The sequence below is a fragment of the Macrosteles quadrilineatus genome, unplaced genomic scaffold, assembly GCF_028750875.1.
Source record: "Macrosteles quadrilineatus isolate MER2022 unplaced genomic scaffold, UCM_ALF_1.0 Scaffold_8__2_contigs__length_117827958, whole genome shotgun sequence".
Classification (NCBI taxonomy): domain Eukaryota; kingdom Metazoa; phylum Arthropoda; class Insecta; order Hemiptera; family Cicadellidae; genus Macrosteles; species Macrosteles quadrilineatus.
Window position 1 is genome coordinate 74,860,440 of NW_026542601.1, and position 12,921 is coordinate 74,873,360.

Consider the following 12,921-nt stretch of genomic DNA (forward strand, 5'->3'; position numbering starts at 1 on the left):
ATATCAAATAAAAGAGCATGAAAAAAGAAAATTTTTGGTGAAAAAAAAATAAATTCGGCTCATGAATTTGTGAGATAATTACCCCCCTTTTCCCCTACCCATAACTTGTTTTTTAATAGCAAGGTACCCGCCCTTGTGACATATCAAATGAAAAATAAATTTCGCCAAAATTTTTCTTTTTTCATGCTCTTTCATTTGATATGTCACAAGGGGTACTTTGCTATTAAAAAAAAATAAGTTCCGGGGGGGTGAAGGGGGAAATATCTCACAAATTTATGAACCAATTTTCAATTTTTTTTCATCAAAAATTTTCTTTTTTCATGCTCTTTTATTTGATATGTCACAAGGGGTACCTTGCTATTTAAAAAAATTAAGTTGGGGGCAGGGGGGGAAAGGGGGGGAATGTGAATGTAACGTTGAATTCAAAACAATTGGTCCCCCTACGTCAATAGATGATTCCCGCAAACTGCATATTTCTATCTATTGCGGTTTTTACATAAATAAAGATGCAAGTTTTTAAAAAAACACCCTGTAGATAGATGGTAGAAGCTAACCTGTTAATTTCTGCACAAGGAGTTAGTTACCTATGGACATAAACAAATGTTTATTCACTTAATCTCTTCAGAAAACAATTCAGCAAAACAGTTATGGTCATGTTTTTGGATACTAGCATTGACTATTGAATTAGTCAAAAGATACTGGTCAAGTCTTCTTGCTATTATAGGGCCTAGAAATAATATACTTTGCAGATTTAACTATGGATATCTAGCTCAAGATTGTTACCTTTTCCTAAGTATGGCAAGATAACTAAGTTCTACAACTTATTCTTAGCCGTAGTTCACAGCTTAAGTCTTACAGCAAAAGTCAGAGTTGTGAAGCCCCAATGTAAACAAGACTTTTGTTGGTTTAAACTTTTTTGTCTCAAACACTTGTCAATGTATTAAGTAAACAGTGCTTTAGAACTGACATTTTAAAAATATATTTTCAACCCCTTGTTACTGTATTCTTTATTTATGTACCCTAGGTATAGGACACCTCAGTGAGTTATCATAGACTAAGCAACACAGACTAAGGGAGTATGTTTAACTATGGTTGTATTTAACCTGAAAATGTTTTGGTCTACTTCTCAACTAACTTACGGTACTTGTCCAGGTGACCAACTTCTACAACTCCTTAATAAAATAAGCAGTGATAATACAACAGTGACTGCCGTTTATAATTAATATTCTTTATCAAAATATTTTTGAAGGCATAGGCCTAGTCAAAAAACTACGAAGTAAATGTCTTCTCACTAGGCCTATACAAAATAACACAATATCAATAAATACCATCCGCCCAAATCTTTAAAGTGGTTAGGCTACATACTTGATTATTCTGCAAACTATTAGGCCTACTATTCGTTAAACCAGGAGCTATACTGTAAATAAAAGTCAAAGATCTAGAATGACCAAAACAATATTTTTATTTGTCAATTTATAAAAAGAGGCTTAAACAAATTAGGTTAACATTTTGTTGATGAGGAGGAGTTGAATATTATCTTGATCATCCATCTGAAACAAAAACAAAAGCACTAAGTTAATTAGAACAATAAAAACACAACTTTTAAAATTCAAAAACATCATTTTTCTGCCTCAATCTATGACCAACTATTAGTACCGGTACATTTGTCCTTATTTATTGCAAATTGGTTACAGTTCTTGATTATTTGTTATAAAACATACATAAAATTAAACTTTTGCCAATCCTGTTTTATAAGCATATAACCAAACAAAAAAAAAATCAAATATAAATTATAATGAGCCTAGCCCAACAGTAGGCTAATTCATTGATACCCAAAGTTTGGAAAAATTCAGCCTATGTACACATCTGTATTTTTGACAATTTACAGAAAAGAAACCTTAGGATATTTGATTTTTGTTAAAAAACTGTTAGATAGATAATATTGCAAATATCACAGGAGACCACCATGCTGCCATAATCTCACGAGATATCTTGCATCACACTTTTTGTTATCTTATCATGATTTCAAGAGATTCTTTAATCAATACAAAATCCAAAGCCACTAAAGGCCCGTTGTCCAAGAACGCGTCTGTTGCGTCTGACGCTGAGTAATAGACGCTAGCGATGGACGCTCAGTGACTGCTAAGCATTGATTTCAATGGGCCTGTTGTCCAAGGGAGCGTCTCTAGCGTCTGACGCGGGGCACTGCTCCGGGAGCAGACGGGATCACTGACGGCCAGCGTCTATTGCGTCTATTGCATTGTTGTTTCTGTGTTCTCCCGTATACTCCACAATATACAGTATCTTAATGTAATGGATATAGTCAAAGAAATATAGAATATGACCTAAAAATATTGCAAGATAATGTTTTAGGGGTTTTATTTTGTAGTGTTGAGTCTGCTGAGTGATATACTAAAAGGTTGCCAAAAATCGGTCCATGGGAAACCCCCTAAAATCATTATAAAAAATGGTGGCTTTTTCCAACATTGGAAAAATAATAAAAAATGATTCCACATGCATTTTTTATGCACATTTTCGAGATATTTACTTAAGATCACCACCAGTATTTATTGGGTGATTAGTACTTCATTTCGATAGGAAACACGTTTATGGCCGCCATCTTGGATCCGCCATATTGGATATACATATTGTTTTTATGTAATGATAGTGTTGTGACACATAATTTACAAAACTAGATTTTCATGCTAATTTCAATGTGGGAATCCGTTTTTATTTTTTTTTTCGTTTTAAAGATATTCAAACAAAAACTCTTCCCCATACATTTCTTATAGACGTTTCGTACTTTTATAATTTTTTTAATATCTCCAGTTCTTATAAACGCTTGCAGTTCGTTTCAATCTTAAAATATTCAGTAATGTAAGGGCTTCCATTTGAGTTGAACAAAAACACAAAATTAAATCAAAATTAAATTAAAGTTATTGTCTAAAATAATTCACCATAGTATTGACTTTTATTTTAGCTATGGATTACATATTGGGAGTTATTTAGAATAGGAGATATCTGTATTTAAGTAAAGAAAAATTTTAAAATAATAATAAATTAGTGTTAAATTAAATTATTACAACTCTAACTTTAAAGGATTTAACGGAACTTAAACTGTTTCCATTAAAAGTAAAAAAAAAATCACTTAACAGACTCTTGTCTGCATTAAAGTGGTTTTTGATAAGTATTCTAAAAATATCCTTCCTCACTTCTCTTTTTGAAAACACTGTGGGTACACAATCGAGGTTCACTAAAGGTCCAGAATTTCCTCGTTTTCTATCTCTTCGATGAACAGGATCTTCAACACTTGGCTCTTAACGCAAATAGTGAGAGCAAAATAAATTTTAACACAGTGAGCAACCAACTGTTGAACTGAATAGACGCGTTCTTGGACAACGGGCCTCTAAGCGATCGACGCTCAGCGATCATCGCTCGGCGATCATCGCTCTGCGTCAGACGCAACAGACGCGCCTTGGACAACGCAGCTTAAGTAACAAGAACTGGAATAAGCGTATTCATATTTTTAAGGTTTCCCAGCATATTCACATATTTTTCAAGATTATTTCAGGTTTGATGTTATCTTAATGTAGGTACCTAGATTACACTGTTTGTTTTAAAAACAAAAATATTAAGAACTAAAAAAATGATTTAAAAAGGAAACTCAGGCCTACAAACATTTTTAATTAGGTATGAATGCAATAGCTTACAAAGCCGTAGTAAAATTAAAGCAGTAGGCTGTTACGATTCGAACTCGTACAAACCGCCATATTAACTTAGCATCCAAACCATTCAATGGACCTCAAATTCATTTTTTTTTTTCGTTTTACTCAACTCGTACTATTAAATTTTGATCACGTTAATATACCTAATATCGCATGGAACAAGTATACCGTACAATTAATTTGAAATATTACTCTGATTAACACGTTTGCTACCACAATTATATGGAATTTTCATTCTCGCAGACCAGCGACGCATTTGTGCTTCGAATAGTTTCTCACAGTAGGCTGGTCACTTCTAGGAATAAACTGACGACGCAGTTGTTATCAAACAGCGTATTCCTTAGCAACGGTCTAATTTAAAGCCCTGATCTCTTCGTATCGGTCCGAAACGATATCTGCCGCACTTGTGCGTTGCTTGGTCAATGGATATGACGATTGGTTTGTCACACAACAGTTGGCCACATTGTTGATTTGTTTGAACTTTACCTTCAAACAAGCTTAAATAAGAAAATCACAACGACGCATACGTGCATTATCGTAACAGAAATTCAATCTTTTCTAATGGTTTCAAATCAAATCAAATCAAAAATGCTTTATTCATATTGTATATACATACATGAATAGTGTCAGACTATAACTAATTTGTATGCATTTTGATTTCGATTTACAGAAAAGTAGGAACCGCATACAGTTTCATTTTTTTCCATCAGAGCACCTCAACCTTATTTATTTAGTCGTTTTTACATTGAAAAAACTCTTCAAATGAATAATAGCTCGTTTGCAACAGATGATTCTTAGCTATTTTTTTGAAATTATTTTGGTTTATTTTACTTTTTAATTTTGTAGGAAGATGGTTTAAAAATTTTGATCCCATAAAGGTTCCCTTTTTTTCAAAGAAGCTGAGGTTATGTTTTGATAAATTTATATCATTCTTATTTCTAGTGTCATATGAATGGACTTTTCTAATTTCCAAATTGTGTAGTTGATTTTTGACACACATAATACATTCTACTATATAGCCTACTGATCATAGACAGTCAAAATATGTAGTTTTGAAAATTTATCCTTCACAGTTATTCGTTTGTCCAAGTATAGCATGATTCTTATAGCTTTTTTTGGAGTTTCAGAACTGTATCTAAATTTTGTTTAGACGTTCCTCCATAGATTGCCAGACCATAAGACAGATGGGAATGTATATGCACAAAATATATTGATTTTAGGGTGTCCAGGCTATATAATAGTGACATACGCCTCAAAACATATAACCCGGAAGAAATTTTTTGTGTTATGAATTGTGTATGATAATCCCACTTAAAATATGTGTCTACGTAAAGCCCTAAAAATTTAGTATGCTTTCGATTTTCTATTTTTTCGTTTCCAACCAGGATGTTTGGTTCTATTGTTTCTTTTCTTTGTGAGGCTGAAAAAACGATTTGGTTGGTTTTTTGACAGTTTAAAAGTTTATTTTTAAGAAAATATGATTGAACTTTACTCAAATTTTCATTACAGGCCAGTTCAAGATTTTGGTAATTTTTAGCTGAAATAATTAGGTTTGAATCGTCTGCGTACAATAGTAACTGGCTTTTGGCTTCTATGTTTGATTTTAAAATTGAGGGCATTCCACGGACATAGCAGAGAAATAATAATGGTCCTAAAATAGATCCCTGAGGAACTCCATGTTTAATTTTTAATGTTTGTGATTTATTTTTAACGACTTCATTAAATAGACTGACCGGTATCCCGGTATATAGTAAATAGTTAAGGGCCTATATGCAGCGTTTTAAAAATTTCTCAAAAAGATAAATAAAAGCAATATTTTTTGCTTTCTAATTCATCTTAGGTTAATAGAAGAGTCAATTAGTCAATTTAAACAAAATTTCTTCTTTGGTGTCTGCCGGTAATGTTATTCCTAGATCACTTGGTTTGTAGGCAACAGATGATTCCTTTTGGTCTGTGAGAGTGACCGGACCGACGCAAACGTGCCTCGCTCGGTAGCGAATGGGTAAAAATTCACTTTCCACAACTCACCCAAAAATCACTTCCTGATGTATTTAAAAACTTTGTAAGAAGTGTATTAAATGAAGTTATGGACTTGACTGAGGGGGGGTAAGGCCAGTTAAACAAAAAAATATGACAGGAAGTATTAATTTCGTAACTATGTCCAAATCATCATGAGGGCTCATCACACTGTGATTCACCATAAAACAATACTATGATAAAAAGTTGTAAATGTTACATGAATAAACAACCCAGTCAACTTAATCTATACATTATTACCTTACTAATCTAACCTAACTTCAAAACACTTAATGCAGCCACGAACCCGCATAATCTAAGTAATTCGGATGTAATTGTACAGTCTATACACCCCATAAGGATGAGGATACTCTTTGTCTTGCTGACTCTTTAACTGTGGCCAATAGCGAGGCGACAAACAAACCACGCAATGCCACATCGACATCTGATTAGGTTGGTACTGGCAATTTTTCCCTAAAATATTTTAAAAATCCCTTAAATAGGGATATTAACCTCAATAAATTGGGATTTCATCCCGTTTTAGCTATTTCATCCCGGTTACTCAAAAAAAGATTCCCATTTTTTAAATTTAAAAATTACCCGTCTTCCCATGAAATTACCCTTTTGTCCCGATTATAAGCGAGTTTTTCCTCCCACCCGAAAGCCGAATTCCCACTCTGGCCCCCTAGTGAGTAGAGATTATTGCTGATATAAAACCGATTTTAGCAATTAAAGGAAGCCTCGGCAACCAAAAAGTTGTTTAAGCGAGTTGTAGTTAGTATTATAAACAGACTGTTTAAAAACGGTTTAAGCACGTTTTAGATGAGTTGTAGAAACTGAACAAAAACCGAGGAGAGTTTACAAAAAATATATCAAAATATAGCTTTAAGCCTAATATCTAGAGGTGTGCCATCCTGAAATTTTCAATCAAGGCAAACTCAAAGTAAAAATTATCGTTATCATCTACTGATGACATCATCATAAGCGATCACTGCAAAATCCTGACTAGGCATATCTTCCTCAGTTACAGAAACATCACCACTGTCTTCCGTGGTTGTTAAAAGTTCCTGTATATCACTCAGCGGTAACGGAAACTTCATATTCGTCTCCCACGGTAGGCCTAGGGACGTTGCGATACTATCGATACCAGTAGGTATCGATACTTTTCTTTCGATACTTGCGGTATCGGTATCGGTATCGAATGAAGCGATACTTTATCGGTATCGGAAGAAAATATGCAGTATCGGTATCGAAAAAGTAGTTCTAATTTATATTTTATAAATATGTATGTTTTATCCAATTTAAACGTTGATTTCTTTCAAAGGCTCATATCGATTTAAATTAAATAAGGCTGTTGAATCTAACCTTATTTAAATATACCATTTAAAGTGGAGTTTACTTATAAAGCAATAACCATCATCTGTAACATATCACTCCGCCTACGCTTAGTCGATTTGTCATCGTCATGTCCATGTCATATTACCGCTTCGCTGTGCCGGTTGCTGTTGTTATTGTTTTCAGCTTACTGTTATTTGAGGTTTTTAGTTATTAGTTTCAATGTGATTCACAGTGTAGGATTTTATGTTACATAACAAGTTTAAGTGTGTTCATTATTAATATTAAAATATGTCTCCTCCCAAAAGTAAACTGTGGAAACACTTTCAGAAGAAAGATTCCAAAACAGCCATTTGCAAGATTTGTTTGAGAGAGGTGAAGTTTAGTGGAAATACAAGCAATTTATTAAAACATTTGAAAAGTAACCATAAGAGTGTTAGTGTTAACCAAGATGATGAACCTGCATCAAAGAGTGACAAACAAAGCCTATTACAAGGTAAGCCTACAGGAAGCGTCTTAGTGAATAGACCTTTAACCTCTTTAGCTTCTACATCACATTCCAGCTTAGATTATAACGATCCTTTGGCTATAGAAGTCTGTCCAGTCAACGTAGAAGCTGATAAAGCGGCTTTAGTTTCACCAATAACTGAAGCATTTAACAAGGCCCGTGCTTTTGCTGTAGGTGGCATTCGCTACTCCAAAACTGTCAATAGTATTCTTTATTTTATCTGTAAGGACAACCGTCCATTTGCTGTGGTTGAAGGTGAGGGTTTTAAACACCTCATGCATGAACTGGCCCCAGCATTCAAGATCCCTTCAGTTGACTTCTTAAAAAAACAGCTTATTAATAAATATGAAGCTGTTTCCAGTAGATTGAAAACCAAGTTAAACAAAGCTACGCATATTTGTCTTTCAACAGATGTTTGGACAGAGACAATGGCTGAGAAATCATACTTGGGAGTCACAGCCCATTTTTTAGATGGTATCAGCATCATATCTATTGATCTGGCATGTAAGCAGTTAGATTCCAATCATACAGCGGAATATCTTGGTGAGAACCTGACAAAAATCTTAGCCGATTGGGAAATCGAGAAGGAGAAAGTAATCAGTATTGTTACTGATAACGGTTCAAACATAGTGGCAGCAGCTCAAATTGCTCTTCCTAATAAGCAGATGCCTTGCTTTGCCCACACCCTTAATTTGGTTACAATGGCAGCAGTTTCCCATCCGGATGTAGTAGGAATAATAGCAAAAGTAAGATCCGTAGTTAAGTACATCAAAAACAGTGTCATCAACTCGGACAAATTGAGAAAAATTCAAATTGAAAGTAACGTTCCAGAAGGAAAGGTGAAGAAAATGATTCTCGACGTTAAAACGAGATGGAACTCGACCTATTACATGGTCGAACGTTTTCTGGAGCTTTTGTCAGTAGTGAGCCAGATTGTAATAAATGATAACACCAGCCCAGAAATGCCAACTGCGGTGGAAATTTCAGATCTGCGAGACCTTGCATCGCTCCTGAAACCATTTGAGTTTGCTACTACGGATATATCTGGGGAAAAATACATAACTGTATCAAAAATCATTCCTATGATCAACTGCCTAATTTCTCAGTTAGGAAAATTCAATGCCACTAGTACATCTATGAAAGCGGTGAAACAAACCTTGGAGACGGAAATGGCAAAACGGTTTGGAAAGGCTGAGCAAAATTATCGCCTAGCCATAAGCACCCTCCTCGATCCTCGATTTAAAAATATTCATTTTCAAAATGCATCAGCTTGTGGAAGTGCCATTTCCAAACTGAAAGCTGTCTGCAAAGAAGAGAGTTCTCAGTCATCTGTATCTGGAGATTCCAGTGAAGAGGAAAAGACTAATCCTGCGTTTGACTTTTGGCAAACTCATAAAGAATTGGCCCAAGGGAAGAACAAGAAAGGAAAACAGGCTGACTCTTCAGAGATAACTTTGTACCTTTCAAATCCTGTGACGCCTTTAAAATCCCATCCATTGGAAGCATGGGAGGACATGAAAAATGTTTTTCCAGCCTTGTATAAACAAGCAAGAAAGAATTTACTTCATATGGCTACGTCAGTGCCCAGCGAGCGGCTTTTTTCCAAGGCTGGCTCCACAGTGAACCAACTACGCAATCGTTTATCAGCCAAGTTTTTGGACAAACTTGTTTTTTTAAATAGTGTGTCAGATGAGGAGTGGTTCCTGTAGATGTTTTACATTTTGTTTTTGATGTTTTTGTTTGGCTCACTTAACTTTGATTCACAATTCTACAAATTTTCTGTACATCAACTTTTTAATAAGCTTTTTAAGTTGTAAAAATAAACGTTCGTTTTACATTGTCTGAGAGTTGTCTGATTTTTCCAAAACACATCAATCATGAAGTAACTAATTTTTGCTATTACAACATCTGGTTTACTGTTATAGGCTACTGTTTATTTCAAAGTAACATCATTAGCTGCAATTTTTAAGAAATTATTCTCTATGTTAATCTAAAAATGAAAATGTTTATAAAATGTTAATGGTAAAATATATAACTTTAAAATGGAATGGGGCATCTACAAAAACCTCAAAAGTTCTTTTAATAATACAGGCCTTACAAAATTTTAGTTAAAGACACCTGAAACCCATGTGCAAAAATGTAAAAAAAATTTCATAGTGATATTATTTTTTTAATATAGAACAATAAGAATTATTCTTATCTCTTATGGTGCTTGCTCTTAAACTAATGTATTATTCTTCTAATTATATAGGTTTTAACTGCCAATTTCATTACAACTCACGATAAAGGCATACATTTTCATTCGATACCGTACTCATTCGATACTTACGGTATCGATACTTTTTATTCGATACTTTACTGGTATCGATACCGCAGATTCGATACGGTATCGATACCAAGTATCGGAAGATTGGTGGTATCGCAACGTCCCTAGGTAGGCCTAATAGAAGCGCAGAGGATACACGTCCGGTAACCGAACATGGATTAAGCGTCTGGCAGTGACTTCACCGGGTTGTGGGGGCCCAGAACACTTATCACCACAACCATACGTTGTACAGCCAATCGGTGTTCGTGATGTAGTGGATTGTACTTGGCTAACGAACAAGGTACACTAACTTTTTGTCAAAGATTTTGCTTAGAATTCCATTTCTTCTTCACTGTAGGCCCTATATCTTTTGTTAGAATTTTAGGCATTTAGAGTTTTATTTTATGAACAGAATTTAACCCTCATTCGATTTTTTCATCATCAGCAACTTTGGTTTGTTAAGATAGGTTATGACAGTAACTGCCGGACGCCTAATCCACGCACAGTTACCAAAAGCGTATCCTCTGCCTAACAGAAACACATCATCGAATTCCACGATCGTGGCGTAATTCTAACCACTTCCCAGGGTCGTGTAATATCGTCATTAGATACCTTCCTATTAACTTATACGAAGGCCACTTACTATTACTAGCCTATTTAACAGTGTGCAGCGGCGATTATGTTAGGTTGCATAAAACAGCCTTATGTTTGTAGGCTACTTAGGACTTTCTTTGTTTTGTTAGGAATCCAACGATACCAGACGAGTCATAAAAATGTATGATAGGTAACCCAACCTAACATAGGCTAACCGCCACAGAGCGCTGCAAAAGGGTGGCCTCCGTATAATATGCTTACCCATCATTGTCCTCCAAGATCACGGAAAAATCATGAACCTATCACACGGCCCTTAAGCTAAGACATCAACATTAATTGTCTCGGGACCACAGTCATGGAAACGTTGTGATTATCTTTCGCTAGGCCTATCACGGTAAAATGATAAATATTTAACACGGTCATGTGAACTTGACTAACTTATTGTCTCCCGCGATCGTGGAATAATTTTGATCATCTCCCGCAACCCTGTATCGTCGTCGTCAACAATATTGTGGCAATATTCTGATCATCCATCGCGGCCGTTTGAACATTATCATCTCTCGCGATCGAGGTAATAATCTGGTCATCACAGCAGTGTGAACATCATTATTATCTCCCGCAACAGCAACATCATTGTCTCATCTCTCGTCTTGTCCCTTCGCAGGCCACGGCACACAAAGAGTTAAAGTTATGCCCTAAATGGATTGAAGACAGTTTCGGCTAGAAATAGGATAGGCCTATCACACAACAAATTAAGAGAAGAGGCACGGCATCAGGAAATTACAATGTTACTTGATAAGGAATTAGAGAGCTCAAATCAGGGTTAGAGGCTATCATGGTTGTGAAGGCCTATGCCGGGCACAGCAATAAGTTAGCCTAGATGCCTAAGTTCGTAGTGATTGTTGAGGCATTCTGGACAAGAAACGTATTGAATTAAAAACTACGATTTACAAACAAAATTTACTTACTTTTAGAAAGCATCGCCTAGCCTACTTGGACCTCGCCCTCATCTTCCTCCTTTTCCTCTTCAGCCTTCGCATGCGCTTCTTCCTCCACTGAAAGTAAAAACCAATATTAGATTGTATTTATTGAATTTTAAGGAAATTGTCATTAAATTAGTTTACAAGACTTGCGTTAGATTATGTTTAGCATAAAAAGTAACATACCTTAGCTCTCATTGTGTTGGTTTATAAGATGGGAAGAGATACAAAACACGAGTGACTTCAATGGTGCTAGGCAGAAAACAGAATGACAGAGCGAGAGCGGATGAGAGAAAATAGAAACTTCTAAATTACCTAGCTTGTTCTTCTTACTTCACAAGCACGTTGCACCTGCAAGGGAAACAGGCTGGCACACAACGTACATTTAATGGCTTCACAGTATGTATACATAATCTTGTAAATAAGTACTGTGATATTTAATTTGTAATGAGGTACACATTTTTACGTTTTAAACCCAATAATCTAATTACAAATTGATTATTTTTAGAAAGAATTTTTCACGGCATAATAAATCAGAAAAGTTTAAGTTTTATAAATATACTAAATTCCTGGGCAAAGGATTTTTTGTAAAGCTCATTAGCTCCATAAAATCAACCAGTTCTGGATGTACAACTGGCCGCATACATAAGGGGGCCAAAGAGGATTGACAATAGTATATTTCATTACTAGGACTGAAAGTGGCATTATCCGTCGCGCGCTAAGTTTTTGTGTGAGGCGAAGCCGAACACATAAAACCCCAATTTCACGTGCGAGGCGAAGCCGAGTATGTGAGAGCCATTTTCACGTACGAGGCGAAGCCGAGGACGGGAATAATGGAGCAAGTGCCGGATAATAACTTTCGGTACGAGTTATGAACGATACTTTTCATCACGACGTAAAAATACACAAACACAGAATAGCAGACCTCAGTATAATAAAACAATTTTATTTCTCAATTAATTTGATTGAACATCAAAATAAAATAAAATCTTCTAAAAAGAAACCTACGTATATTTCTCAATAAATTTTGTTTAAACATCAAATAAAAGAATAACACAACTTTTAAAAATACATACAGCTGATTAAAATCATTAAATTAAACCGTAACAAAACACTAGCGCGCGTAGTGAATAAATGGAGAACTAATTGAGAGCGAGGGAAAGTAAATTTAGAGCGAGGGAAAATCAGCTGATCAATTTTCCCTCGCCCTAAATTAGAGCTTGGGAAACGACTACTTTCATTGATGTTAGCTGTTATCGAAAATAGTTACTTTCGTTAAGGAGTGATGAAAACATATTTTGTTCAGTACAAACAATTTTTTTTTACCATCAGTTTGCTGCGACCCCGTGATTTCGGCCGGAGGGATACAGGTGGCCATGGATACGTACATAATTTTCCGTGGCCGCGGGTATCGATAATGATGCCCTATACCCCTGTGATTGTGGCCCGCGGGAGATG

General features: G+C 35.4%; 1 long non-coding RNA gene across 1 annotated transcript; it reads right to left on the reverse strand.

Annotated features, from left to right (window-relative positions):
• Positions 1-1,437: 1,437 nt before the first annotated feature.
• LOC129001593 (uncharacterized) lies at positions 1,438-11,774 on the reverse strand. The gene is made up of 3 exons (XR_008491472.1): positions 11,650-11,774; positions 11,452-11,538; positions 1,438-1,550 (listed from the first exon to the last, which is right to left on the reverse strand). It is a non-coding gene; the product is annotated as an uncharacterized LOC129001593 (long non-coding RNA).
• Positions 11,775-12,921: the final 1,147 nt, after the last annotated feature.